Here is a 14283-nt window from a genome sequence, read left to right as displayed (position 1 = left end):
CAGATAATTTAGGAAATGAAGAAGACTATGAAGAGAATAAAATAATACAGGTAAAATGATTATTAATTTTTGATACGTATCGTTACATTCACATACATATATAGATACACACACAGCATTTGTTGCAAAACATTTTTAATGGCATTAGACCTTGGGGCTTTATACCAAGCATTTTTCTCCTTTTCAATTCTTTCTTTTTATTTTTAGAATGAAATATTACACACATACAAAAGAGAGGGAGAATAACTTAATGTTCAAGAGCATTTACTGTAGAAACTCATTGCCTAGATTCTTGACTTGGTTCTGTCATTTGCTAGACTGGAACCTTAGGAAAGTTGCTTAATCTTTCTGTGCCTCAGTTTTCCCATGTATAAAATGGGGGTAAAATGCTACTTATATCATTCATAGGGTTATTGTTAGAATTAAATAGTAAACTGTTAGCTGTTATTCCTTTTTAAAATGGCTATAACGTATACATAAGGTAAAAAGAATAACAAACACAACCAATATAGGAAATCTAACATTATTATTTTGCTTGTGTTTTATTTCTTGATCACACCTTCTTCTCTTCCAGAGGTAAATCTTATCCTAAATCATTGTTTTACTTTACATATTTTATACCTCGTATAATTAATGTTATACCAATTTTTACTTAACATTATGTTAATGAGGTCTCTTCAAGGTAATTTTTTCAATGCCCATAGTATATGTCACAATTTTTTATCCCTTGGTCTGTTTTAAAATTTTGTATGATTACAAGCAGTGCTGCTATGAGCATTCTTGTACATGTCTCTTAGTGCACATGTGCAAAGTTTGTTGCTGCTGTTCTTTTGCTTTTTGTTTTTTTAAGGAGTCTATTTGCTGGGGAGAGGTGTATGTGTATCTTTGACTTCACTAGATAATGGAGAATTACTTTCCAAAACAGTTGTATTGGTATATAGTTACTTAAACCAGGTGTAAAAGAGATGAAAAGTCAGTAGGTAATTTAACTTTTGCTCTGTATAAATGGTATGCATTATAATATACTGGGTGGTATTTCTTATTATTCATCGTTCTTGGTATATATCATGGTTCCTATGTCATGAATTCATGTCTTCCATCAAATCTGGGAAAACTGTAGCTATTACTTCTTTGAACATTGACTTTCCTCCATTGAAACTCTAAGTAGACTTACTTAGATCTCAATTTATTTTCTATCATTTAACCTCTCTTTTTTGTTTTCCTTCTGCTTGTGATATTCTAAGATCATTGGTTTAGCTCTGTTTTCTTTTTAATAATACTGTCTTTAGCCATATCTAATATGATGTTTATCATGTTGAGTTTTTTAAAAATTTAAGTTAAATGGTTTTATTTTTTATTTTTTATTTTTCATTTATGGAAGTTTCATTTCTTATTTTATAAATCTCCATGGTCACTTTTATAACATTGTATTCTTTGTGATTAAAAAAAATTAATTGTGGTAAAATACACATAACAAAAAATTTACCATCTTAACCATTTCTAAGTGTACAGTTCAGTTAACTACATTCACATTGTTGTGCAACCCATCTCTAGAACTCTTTTCCTCTTGTGAAACTGAAACTCTATATCCTTTTGTCAGCTCTGAGCTGATCAAGAAGGGAAGGTTTCGGTGGTGAGACACCCAATTGAAAGAACTCTCGAGGAGCCGACATGAGAGTGAAATGGCAGGCACCAACTTTATTGTGGGGAGTGCGCTTCAGCGTTAGAGAACTGCGTGGGCTTTATATATGCCAGAGAACAATAATGGCATTCTGCCACACGTACATGATACAACAAGCTGAATCATTCTTACATAAGCTAGGCGCAGGTGCACTACAGCATTTAATGTAACATACTAGATCTGGGGTCCTCTTCCTAGCTGTGAGCCTGGATCACCACCAACCCTGGGACCAGACAGGCCTCGGGCCCATAACTTTAAACAACTCCACTTCTCCCAGCCTCTGGCAACCACAACTCTACTTTTTATCTCTATTAATTTAACTACCCTGGGTACTTCGATAAGTGGAATCATACAGTATCTGTCTTATGACTGACTTATTTCGCTTGGCAAAGTGTCCTCGAGGTTTATCCATGTTGTCGCATGTGTCAGAATTTCCTTGCTTTTCTAGGCTGAATAATATTCCATTGTATGTTCCTTTGTGATTTTATTACCATATTTATTTTTTAAGCAATTTCAGATATAACAATTCTCATTAGTATCTGATCATTGTAACATATGAAGTTCTCGGGCCTCTAGATATGTTGTTGTTCTACTGGCTTTCCTTCACATTGGCTTGTTCCCCTAAGTGTTTGGTAGTATTATTTATAAGATTGTAATAGAATGGACTGAATATCTGGGAATCCTGCAGCCTATCTTAAGGAAGATTTTAATTTGCTTCTGTCAGGAGTCCAGGTACTACCTATCTGGATCCACATTAGTCCTTCAGGCTTAATGCTGGAATTTCACATGCAGCCCCCGACCTCGCAAGGGGCCTCAGGCTGCTGTTGGTATTCATTCCTAAGGAAAGTCTGCCTTTCCTGGTTGTTAATTAGCACCATTCTGGTTTCAGCTGTTTTTATCCCTTTTACTCCCTCTTCTCCATTCTTTTCAATAACACACCTTCCATTTTCTATTCCTTCTTTCTCCTACCCCTTCCTTTTAATTTCTTTCTTCTCTTAATTGCTGCTATGACTTTGTCTTGCTACTCTTGAGATTTTCTCTTTGCCTTTGCAATTCCAAAGTTTCATTGTATTCTGTGTCTAGGAGTCTATTTTTGTGTGGTTTTGTTTTGTTTTTTTAAAATCCTGCTTGTTATTTATTCTGCTTCCTGAGTCTGGGAGTTTGTGTGTTACATCAATTCAGGAAAACTGTTAGACATTATTTCTTTACATATTGTTTCTCTCTCACTCTCTCTATTAGCTCTTTCTAGAATTCTTATTGTATGTGTTATTATTCCTTTATTTTTATCTTTCATGCTGCTTAATCTTTCAAAAATATTTTCTCTCATTTATTTATTTTCTATTTCTGTTGCAGTCTGCTCATTTTCCCAGATTTGGATTCCAGTTCTTTAATTCCGTATTTGTACCTGTGTCTCATTAGCTAGTTGACCCATCCAATATTTTTTTTTACTTAAGTCATTATATTTTTTATTTCAGGCAGTTCTATTTGGTTCTTTTTCAAATCAGCTTCATTTTTTCATAGTCTCTTTTTCTTTGCTTATGTATTAAATTCTCTCTTTAATCTTTTTTAATGGCATGCAATTTATATTTTGATTCTATTAATTCCAACATATGAAGTCTTGGCAGGTTGTGTGATGTGTTCTTTTGCTGACTCGTACTCCTGGTACCTTGCTTTTTCATGTAATCTAATTTTTTTATTGTGAAATCATATTTGTTGGAACTTAATCTGTGGGAATTCTGTGCAGTCTTTTCTAAGGGAAACAGGACTGGTTTAAATTAATTTGTTGGCTTTGGAGGGTTATTCAGAGAATGTAAATCAGGAACTAAAATCCAAAAGGGATATGTAGTGACTTCTGATTACATATTGTCAGGAGACTTTTTTATCCTTCACTCAATATCAAAGTCAAGGGGAACATTTTCTTGGCCATCTCTCTTTATAGGGTGAAGTTTTTTTCTGCTTCATCAAGGGCATAGCTTTTGGGGATTCAAGATTCAAGCAGTTGCCTCTATTCTGACTTCTTTCCTGATACAAGCCTGACTTATATGCTTGACACTTCCTCCTCCTCCTGCCTTCTCAGAAATGGGCAATGGAAAAATACCCTTAAAGTAACTACTGATTTCAGTTCTGGCTTAACCTTTTTTAATTAGTGTTTTCACTTTACTGTTATCCTCTGCTATTTTCCTTTTACTTACTTATAGCAGCTATTCTTTTACAAACATGTCTTTTATACTTTAGAATATTTTGGTGTTTACTTGGGTTTCAGAATGCATAGTCGCTATATTGCTGGAAATGGAGATTCTGAGCATTTAAAATGCTACCAATTCTCAAAAATATTGGAAACAATCTTTCTCTGATGTTGGCAAATAATGAGAGAGGATAGTACTCTTGGTCTGGGGTGGCTGAAGGGTAGCAGTATTGTCATCCATCTGAAAGCCTTTCCGATTTCTTGAGTCTCTAGGATTGATAGTAAGGTCATGATAATATTGTGAAACTCCTGGGTTTGCTTTAGTTTCTGAAATATTATCTCCACTTTCTTAATTTTGATATGTCCCATTCTTAACTGATTTATCCATTCTCAAATTAATAATTTCCCAAGGAAAATTCTCATTGAGGATATTTATATCTCGGTTTGTTGACACTCGTCTCTGACATCTTTTAATTATTCTTTTCATATGCCTTTCTATTCATAAGACTGTCTATTCATAAATCAGGTTCCCAAGTGTGAAAGTGCTACCGCTGCTCTGGATTTGTTTTGTTTGCTAAGTAGTTTTTTTGTGTGTCCTGGCTAGGAGCTTCCTGATGCTCAAATTTTCTGCTTTGACAATATCGTATGAAGATATGTTTACAGTCTATAACTATATATATATGTTTTTATATATGTGTTTATATATTATATATGTTTATACATAATTACTTTCCATTAATGTTGTTTTATTAACTGTTTCCAGTACTAGTAAGATGGTCTATAAACTATCACTTGTGAGAGTTCCTAGTCACATTATTTTAGAAAGAATTGCTCAACAATAGTTTTTATGTAACTATTGATTTTTGCTAGGATTTTAGACAGTTATAGAAAGAAATTGGGATGGTCGTTTCACCAGCTTCCCAATATGGATTTTGCCTACCATTCATCTTTAACTGGACCTTAACTGGGAACAAGGTAGAAGAAGAAAGTAGGAAAGGAGAATGAGGGAGGAGCTCCCCAGTGTGGTTTACGTATTCTCATTGGTAGGTGCAGGCTCCCAGAAAGTATTATAGTGACAAGAGAATAGGTGCCTGTCTCTCCATCAGAAGCACTTTGCACTCACCCTTTCTCAGGAGGGCAGCAAGTGGCGCAACCCACACCTATCCTGTATATAACAACACCCACCCTTGACTGACTTAAAGGAAAGGCAGTTTGTTGGAAGGTCACTAGGTGAGCACAGAAGTTGCAGGATGACTCAATGACCAGACTTGAATATTAGCAGAAACCAGGTCACCTTCAGAGAGCAGAAAGTAGGAACAATCTGGTGAGGGTGACAGTGATCAAATGGATAAAGCTCAGTCATTTCAGTCTTTTAAGTGCTCTGCTTGGGATTCGAATCCAAGGCAGATCCATCAGACTGGGGTTACATAGCTGCCCCAGGACTCGGGATAGTAGGGAACTGGATTCAGAGTCCCTCCAGATTATATCCAAAGTTGAAATAAATAAATTAGAGATAAAAAGGCATGGGCATGAGGCAACCAAACACCAACAAATGTTCATCCCAGTTTAGCTGTGAATCACTGGAATGTTTGATACCATGTCAATTTATGATCAAAATCGGACTAGCCATCTACAATATCTCTGGTTAAACAGCCAATTCTAAGTGTTCCTGGGTTTATTAGTAATTTCTCAGAAGCTTTCAGGTATGTTTTCTCCTCTTCTTATTTCTTTTGCCCTTTAGCCATTTCAGTTCTCATTATTTCTTCTACAAGAGACTGGACAGATGACATTTGTTAAACTTCACATTTATGCATACCAAATGAAATAGAAAATGTGTTTGGAGGATAGTGGAATGAAGAATCTATTAAGCATAATGATATTTATAGGATTAACTAATTTTGATATTCTTGTTTTGATGTACGTCAGATGTCAACATAAGACTCAAAATAAACTATGGTTTGATTAGCAAGTTTGAAATGTCTCCAGAGAGACAGCTGTCCCTTTATTTATCATTTGTGCCTTTTTTTTTTTTGGTAGGAATTGCTTATCTTAGCATAGAGAAAACTGGTGACTTAATGAGTGTCTTCAAGACTATGATTCTTCTATTTACAGGCTTTTTCTGAGTAGTTTTAAACATTCAGAGATCATACAACAAGTAAATGTTCTAATATTAGCCTTTCACTTAGATGAATCACATGGAAGAACATCTTTCTTCTTAAAAGAAATTGTGATAAATCTTCCCTTGAAGGATTTTGAAGATTGGCATTGATGTTTCTGCAGGGAGAGATTGGTGCTTTAGATATAGAGTCATTCATTCATTCATTCATTCATTCAGTAATCAGATATTGAGTGCTGTCTATGTGTCATGTATTGTCACTTGCTTCCAGTAGTTCATGGTCCACCAGGAGGAGATAGGTGCATAAGTAGCTATGTGCACCACTAGCTAAGGGCACCTTAGTTTAAAAAAAAAGAGGCCTTTTTTTTTTATCACTACTGAAAATGAGCTATACTTACCAAGACAGGCAGTCTAGGCTGTGTGGCAAGGTTCCCTGCCTTTTAGCTTTCAGACAGGTTGTATTAGAGATAAAACATTTAATTCCTGTCATTTACACAGTCCGTGAGCTGACTCTCAATAAATATTTGATATCTAAAGTTGCAGAGTTGTCATTCTTGGTAATCACTAAGGAATAAAATAGGAAGAAGATATCTCCTGCCGATGAGTGCTGCTGAGCAAAAATTCATTATTTCTGCCCTTTTGGGATTCTCAGATACCTTCTTTGACCTCTCCCTAATCATTGACCCCTATGTTCTGAGTTTTGCAGTTATTGTGGCACCTACTACATTTCATGGCATCTTTTTGCTTATAGGCTTACCTTGTATTTGGAAAGAGGAATTTGTTTCATTTGTGTAATCCCAGTGTTTGGCAGAGCATCCTACACATAGCTCAAGAGAGGTTTGTTGAACTGAAATCTCATTGATAGTTTGGATACATTGTTTTTCTCTATATGCTTAGTATCTGTTCTAATTTGAACAAACTCCAATAAAAATGAGACTCATTAAGAGAGTGCTCCATCATAAATTCAGACGTCCTGCTGTTGCCCATGTTGGGAACAGAGCACTGATCACAATACTCTGTTTAATGCAGGGCGGAGCCTTCCTCTTTCCCTGCATTAAACTCTGAGGTTCTTTTCTTGGGATGTTATGAGATGATAATTTCGCAATTGGAGTGATACACTATACCTAACTATTTGCAAAAAACTCCAAATATACATGTTAGATTTTGATCAATTATCAGTTCTTCCTCATCAAGGGCTGTTGATAACCTTTAGTGGTTGTGACTAAAGTCTGGTTCAGACTGGATTCTCCTACAAGTCCTACATGTTCCACATGGGCTTGTTCTGCTGGACTGCTTACTTCTCCGGAGTCCTAATTAATAATCATTGAGTAACTAGTGAATTATAGTTTACTCTTAACTTACACACTTTTCAAGAATAGCATGTAAATGCTGAGTATCAGATTATCTCAACAGGAGGCTTTCCTTTACTTTAATGTGCATGGCAAAATACTGGCTCCATGCTTTAGAAAATAGCTATATAGGAAGCAAATTCTCTCTCTCTGGTCTGGATGTATTATTTCTTAATTCTGTTTGATGGTTGTGTTCTTCTCTGCTTGCATCACTGTTCTTTGGCACTCTTTATTGATGGGAAGGACATTTTAAAACATGATTGGCAAATAGAATTATAAGCTTGAAAAAAAATTGAGCTTAAATCTATTCCCCATTTAGAATAAATATGGTTGCCATGACACTTCACGTGTAACATCATTAAACATCCCCCACTCCCACAGTAACTTAGTAAGTTATCATTCAAACACCTCAAGTCCAAATGCATGCGGCCTACCCAACTACATCCTGGTAGTAACCAGTAGCTTTTTAGTTCACAGGTCTTGCCCCTCCTGTTATTATCTAGGGCAATCTGTTATACCTATGGATGAGGCAGTTGCATACTCGGTGTCTCCTTTGCCTGCCTAGTGCAGGATTGCTGGTACAACACCAGCATGCTGGCAACCATAAATGATTTTCATTTGTCACTTTCATCTTACTGACCCCAGTGCTTTAGCATCAACCCATGTGGGAGGAGCAGCTGTACTTCATACAAATGTGGGTCTGTAATCGAAAGTAAGAAGCGGCAGCAGCTTCCATGTCCTCTGATCAGGTCTGTAGCCCAGTGCAGAGGTTCTGTTCATACCAGTGTACTTGGGTCTCTTTTTGAAGAGAATTTTTTACATTTTACCAGAAAATTCATTAGCAAGTTCCTTTAAAGAGTGAGACTACTTGACGCATTTAAACTGTGATTTTAAATGCTTTTGTCTGTATGGTTGTTTCCTTGCCCTAAAAGCCTTTGCTTTATTTATTTATTTTTTTCTGTATATCCCCAGTGGCCATTGTAGTGCCTTATACCCAAAGATGTTCAGTAAATAGTTATTAATAATTTACAAAAATTGTTTACCTACTCCAAACTTTTGAGAATGCTTTTATAGCATCAAGTTTCCTTGAACCTACAAAGGAAATATGTTTCTCCAAGGAAAGCCCTAGAGACACTCATGTGCATTAGTATGCCCTCTGCGCCCTGGCTGGCCATGTGGTCTTTGTGCCTGTTGATTGCATATATCACTTTGCAGAAGAGCATATTCTTATTTTCCTTGATTATAATAGGGACCAGAGAGCTATTAGATAGTTTATGTCTGGCATGTGGGAATGCTTACATATAGCCTTGGCATCCTGTGAGATTCTCAAGGGCTATATCGGCACCAGAAACAAAGGCATTTGAAGAAAGTTTTACTCTATTGTGAAAAGCTGGGCTTTTGCTGATAAACTAAAGCAGAAGGCTCTAGTAAATTGAGCCAGGGCATGAGGCTCAGGCCCAAGGCATATCTGGGGCTCTTGCTTCAAATTTTACCCCCCAAGGATCCTGAGGATATTACTCATGTAGGCCACTGTGGAGAAATCTAGGGAGGGCCAAAGACCTTTTAATCCCCTCCTGTTTCCTCCCTTCCCCCGCATAGTAGGTATAGTGGCAGAATAGGGGAGGGGGTGTTGCTGATCAGGAACTAAAACAAGAAATCTCCTATTCCCACTTTCTCAAAGAATGTCCTAGGAAATACATCTTCGCCCAGTTTTCCCCTTTCTTTATTGCCTTCTTACTCGCACCGTTCCACTAAGGCATTTTTATGACCAATAGGTCTAGTGACTAACATCTAGGTAAAATTAATTCTCATAACTTAAAGCCTCAGAGTGTGCAAAAAGAAGTAAATCTGAATTATCCTTGGTTTTATTTTTGTTTTTAATCTGAAAAAAATTTAATCTTTATAGGAAGCAGTAGGAAGTTCTATAATTCTTCTATCTCATGCAAATCTATATAGTCTATGACAGATTTCTTAGTTTTTTAAGAAGTTTACATCAGTGCATAAAAACCAAGGAAACTTTGGAGGCTGATATAAGCAGAAGCTGGTTGGAGAAACATCATTAGTATGATTGCAAGCATATACGAATTTTGTAAGGTGTGAAGAAGTAGTTATGAAAGATGTTATATTTTAAGCTTGGAAACGTGGGTGGACTGCCGTCTTGACTAGATATAAAATTAACCACAGTCTTGAAGCTTTAACTTGTATTTGTAATGTGGGAGATGTGTTACAGAAATAGATACAGCAAATGTTGGACTTTTATCCATTCTACTTTTGCTGCTACTTTGTGGCACATGGATTTATTTATTTTAATATCAAGTAAAAGGGGGCTAGTGAATGAAATGTTTGGCTATCTGAAAAAGCTATGGTTTAATTAATGTCTTTAGAAGGGACATTATTATTGCTAACGTATTGTCCTAGAAAGTTTTGACAAAAAAAAAATCTTTCTTATGTTTTTTAGTCACTCTTATCAAAATATTTTTTCTTTGACATCCATGCCTATTATCTTTGGATATGATATTTTTATAGTAGAACCGGAAAACAACAGGAGTCTTTATGCCACACGTGAAAATACTGTCTGCTGCCTGATTCTCTGATTTTATTTCTGAGTGCTCTGAGAGACTTGACATAGTGAGATGAAAAAAAGCCCTCCAAGTGCACAATAATGTACTCCAAGCCCAGATTATCTAGGACAGCTTTAACTTGGAACTTTGAGAAACGTTGGCTCAAGGTTGGAGCCTTTCCAAGAATATAGTACTATACTGAATTCCTTTCCAGGAATTATTTGCATGCATTGCATCATGTCTTTGAGGCACTTAGGATAACTTTATGTTAGAAAAATAATGGTAAGATATAGAGAAATATAATTGAATTCCTCATCAAGTCTAGAAAATAAATCAGCAGCCCCACCAGATTGAATGATTCTGTTTCTAAATATTTTCAGATAGCTAGAGTGAATTTTTTAATCTTAGTCTGTTAATTCTTAAAAAAGGGACTTGGTTATCATTACTATAAAATTATCAAGTAAGATTGATATTTTTTTATCAGATAACATTTTCTCCAAATAATGTCAAAGGTCACCTTCAACACTTAAAAAATTATATACCCTATACAAAATTTTTGGTTTCTTAAAAACCTGAAGCATTATGGTTTCAAAGGGAGAATTTAGTTTGAGTCTATATGTTAAGGCTAATTAGCAAACAAATATTTTATGATAAAATAAGTTAATTGATGTGGAAAATTCAATGAAGGATAATTCATTTTAACAAACATATAGGACTTCTTAGTCCACTAAGGGAAGAAAAACTTGTCCATAAGTAAAATTACCCAAAATTCAGGAAAGAAAACAAATCCTACAAGAATGGTATGAACAAATAACTAAGAAACTATTTGAGAACAAAAACTATTTGAAGAAGAGAAACATAATGAGCTAATATCATCTCTTGATATTTCTTTAGGGACAGAATTTCATTAAGTCAATTTAAAATTTTATTAATTTTTTGAAGGAAAATGCTTTCAAAGACTTTTCAGAAGACAATACTTTAAAAAATACTTTTACAATTTCAAGAAAACATCAATAATTGATTCTATGTAATATTTTGATAAATATATAAATTTACTAATATAAATAATCAAGAATTATAAATTGATGTCATAAAATTTATATGTCTGTGGGCGGATCAGTAGTCTAGTAATTATAATACTGTGAGTATAAAATTACTCAGATAATTGGAAGTAATTGGAATAGGCTTATAGCCTTTGAAAATTCTGAAACTTGTTAACATGAATTACATTATAAATATGTGATAAGTTAAACAATTAAAAGTAAATTATATTGTCTATATCATATTCTGTTTTATTGAAGAATCTTTAATTTGGCTTCATAAATGGAGCAAATATATGGAATACCTTTGGTATTTTTAATATGGTTTATCATCTTTTTCATACTTTTAAAATGCAGCCGAAATCAGGAACAAGTTGCCTGTTAAATACCCCTTTTTCAGTTGATCACAGGACAATTCATTATTTAGATTTATAGCCTTTCCTAAACAGGTCATCTTCACTGTACTGTCGAGAGATTTATATTACAGGTTGCCTGTATGAGAATGTACCCCTAAAGTTCCACTAGTTTTATCAGCACCAGTGTGCCTTTGGGGAATGAATCTTTCAGAATTATATGGTTTCTTATGGTTTGTTCTACTTACTGCTTGTTTTGTTTCTGTTTGAGGAATCTGTTCAGTGGCCCATTTGTTAGATCAGCTGGCTCTCAGCACTGCAGTGAATACAAAGTCATGCAAACAGATGGAGAAATTTAATTTTCAGTTAGGAAAGGGTTCCATAGCAACATCTGAGTGAAATATATGTCTGGTCACATTTACTGGGCTGTTGTTACAAACCAAGAGTGATCTGCTGGGGGAGGCGGAAGGGGAGACATTTAAAATACATGCTATTCATCTTTTTCAATGGAGACTATTTTTAACTTTATTTCAGAAATATTGAGTGTGTGTGTGTATGTGAATGTGTGTGCACTTAGCAAGTCAGATGCTTTTGACAAGCTTTAATAACCTTCGTTTGGTAAGTCAAATCACTTTAAAAAATGTTTCCTCATATTTCTGTAAGTAGAAATTAATCTTTCAGAAACCATATTTCAGGGTTTAGTTTATGTATTAAGCAATAGTGAGGGGGGTGCAAAAGTGTGATTTCACACGACCTAGGCTGCTGTAGGAGGAGCTGTGCTAAATATACCACAGTGGGATCTAGGCAGAACATCAAAAAACCTGGTGAGGAGCATGATAAAAATAACAATTCTGTTAAGCCCTCTCTATATGGAAGAGAGTCAACCTCAAAGCTCACATAATGAGTGCGTTTTCATCAAACTGTATATAGTGATGATTAAAAGGCCTAATGAGGGTTCTGAGGCACAATAAGAACTGAACTACTTCTCAAGCATGAAAAATAAAAACTGTACAGTATGTTAGTGCTTGGGTATTTTTTTAATGTAATTGCTTAACAGTTATAATGTGTGGTTTATATGGTAATTTTTAGAGAAGAAAATACTTGATTTAACTGGATATTCATGTTTCCCAACTATTTTGGATAAATGGATTTTATATGACACTTGCATTCATATAATACTGTGTTTTTACTCCTCAAAATATTTTCACTTATAAAATATGATCTTTCACATGGTTCTTTCTTGAGAATCTCCTTTAGATATATAAAAAAAGAAAACTGAATTTAGAGACAGGATCATGTTTTGTAAAAACATTAAATACGAAAAATTCCAGCAAACTCCCAAAGTCTAGCTTAACTCTGCTTATGAAATAGCTTCTCAAAACTCCTATAGAGTTCAAGTGTGGATAATTATATTTTTGAGCAAACAATGGATTCACTTTTTAAAAATCTTAGTGGGTATTGTAGGAGCTCTAAGAAAGAATCTCAGTTTTTAATTTTGGAATTAATCAGTCTTAAAAACTCAAATGTTTTGTAAGATGTCATACAATAAGTCAAATACCTTCCTCAAGCTTAAGTCAGGTATAAATTCAAAATGAAATGCTATGATTATAATTTCTATCTAGTACAATTATTAAATTTTATGTTAACACATAAAAGACGAACCTAGAGTTTTAGCAGGATAGTATTTCCAGGCAATTGTGTTATAGTTATAGTGGTCAAAATATTTGATTGGAGTCAAGTAGGCATCTCCTTTATGGGCATTTCCACTGTTACAATCTGTGTGATTTCCATGCCCATTGTTGGCTGAGAAAGCCACTTTCACTTTCCTATTTCTCATTCTAGTTAAAGGAGCTTACTGCTACAGAATTGAGTAAATGTTATTTTAACATTTGGGATTAAATGTATGACATCCCTACCCAAAATCATTTCAAAAGTTCCTTCTTATTAACAGTTGTCCCAGGGTACAAAAATAATATGGAAGATAATGCATTTTGGTCTAGGACAGTAAAGTCTTTAGCCTTTTGACCAAGGTTTACTTAATGATCTCCCAGGCTTTTTGCTAAGACAATAAAGGATCATTATGACATAGTATGGTATAATCCAATGAGTTGGAGTCAGATCTGGGTTTGATTTCAGCTGTATAACTGTTTAGTTAAATCTAGCTATTTAGTTTTAGGAAACTAAAACTTGGAGAGGTTAAGTAACTTAACCAAGGAGGCAAAGCTCAGATTTATTTATTTATGTATTTATTTAAAATTTTTCATTTTAATTTTTCAATTACATTGTCATACAATATTATATTAGTTTCAGGTATACAACATAGTGATTAGACATTTACATAACTTACGAAGTGATCACTTCAGTAAGTCTAGTACCCATCTGAGATCATACACAGTGATTACAATATTATTGACTATAGTCCCTATTCTGTACTTTACATCCCCATGACTATTTTTATGTCTGGAAATTTGTATGTCTTTATTCCTTCACCTTTTCACCCATTCCCCCAACCTTCCTCTTATCTGGCAACCATCAGTTGGTTCTCTGTATCTGTGGGTCTGTTTCTGTTTTGTTTGTTGTTTATTTTTTTTTATTTCATATATAAGTGAAATCATATGGTATTTATCTTTCCCTATTTGACTTATTTCTTTTAGCACAATACCCCCTAGGTTTATCGATGTTGTCACAAATGGCAAGGTTTCATTCTTTTTTGTGGCTGAGTAATATTTCATTGTATATATGCACCACATCTTCTTTATCCATTTGTCTTTTGGACACTAGGTTGATTTCATATCCAATAAGGAGTTTATATTCAGTATATAAGGAACTCATACAACTTAGTACTAAAAGAACAAACAATTCAATTAAAAAATGGGCAGAGAGCCACCCTGAACATGCCTGATCCCATCTGATCTCAGAAGCTAAGCAGGGTAGGGCCTGCTTAGTACTTGGATGGGAGACCACCTAGGAATACCAGGTGCTGTAGGCGTTAAAAAAA

At 34.7% G+C, this 14283-nt stretch overlaps 1 protein-coding gene and 1 pseudogene across 1 annotated transcript in view; both read left to right on the top strand.

Annotated features, from left to right (window-relative positions):
* NRCAM (neuronal cell adhesion molecule) overlaps positions 1 to 14283 on the top strand; it is a 258892-nt gene that overhangs the window by 68691 nt on the left and 175918 nt on the right.
* Positions 14161 to 14274, top strand: LOC120591964 (uncharacterized; annotated as a pseudogene).

The sequence above is a fragment of the Pteropus medius genome, unplaced genomic scaffold, assembly GCF_902729225.1.
Source record: "Pteropus medius unplaced genomic scaffold, Ma_sr-lr_union100, whole genome shotgun sequence".
NCBI lineage: Eukaryota > Metazoa > Chordata > Mammalia > Chiroptera > Pteropodidae > Pteropus > Pteropus medius.
Note: the sequence above shows the minus strand (reverse complement) of the source record. Positions and strands in the feature narration are given on the sequence as shown.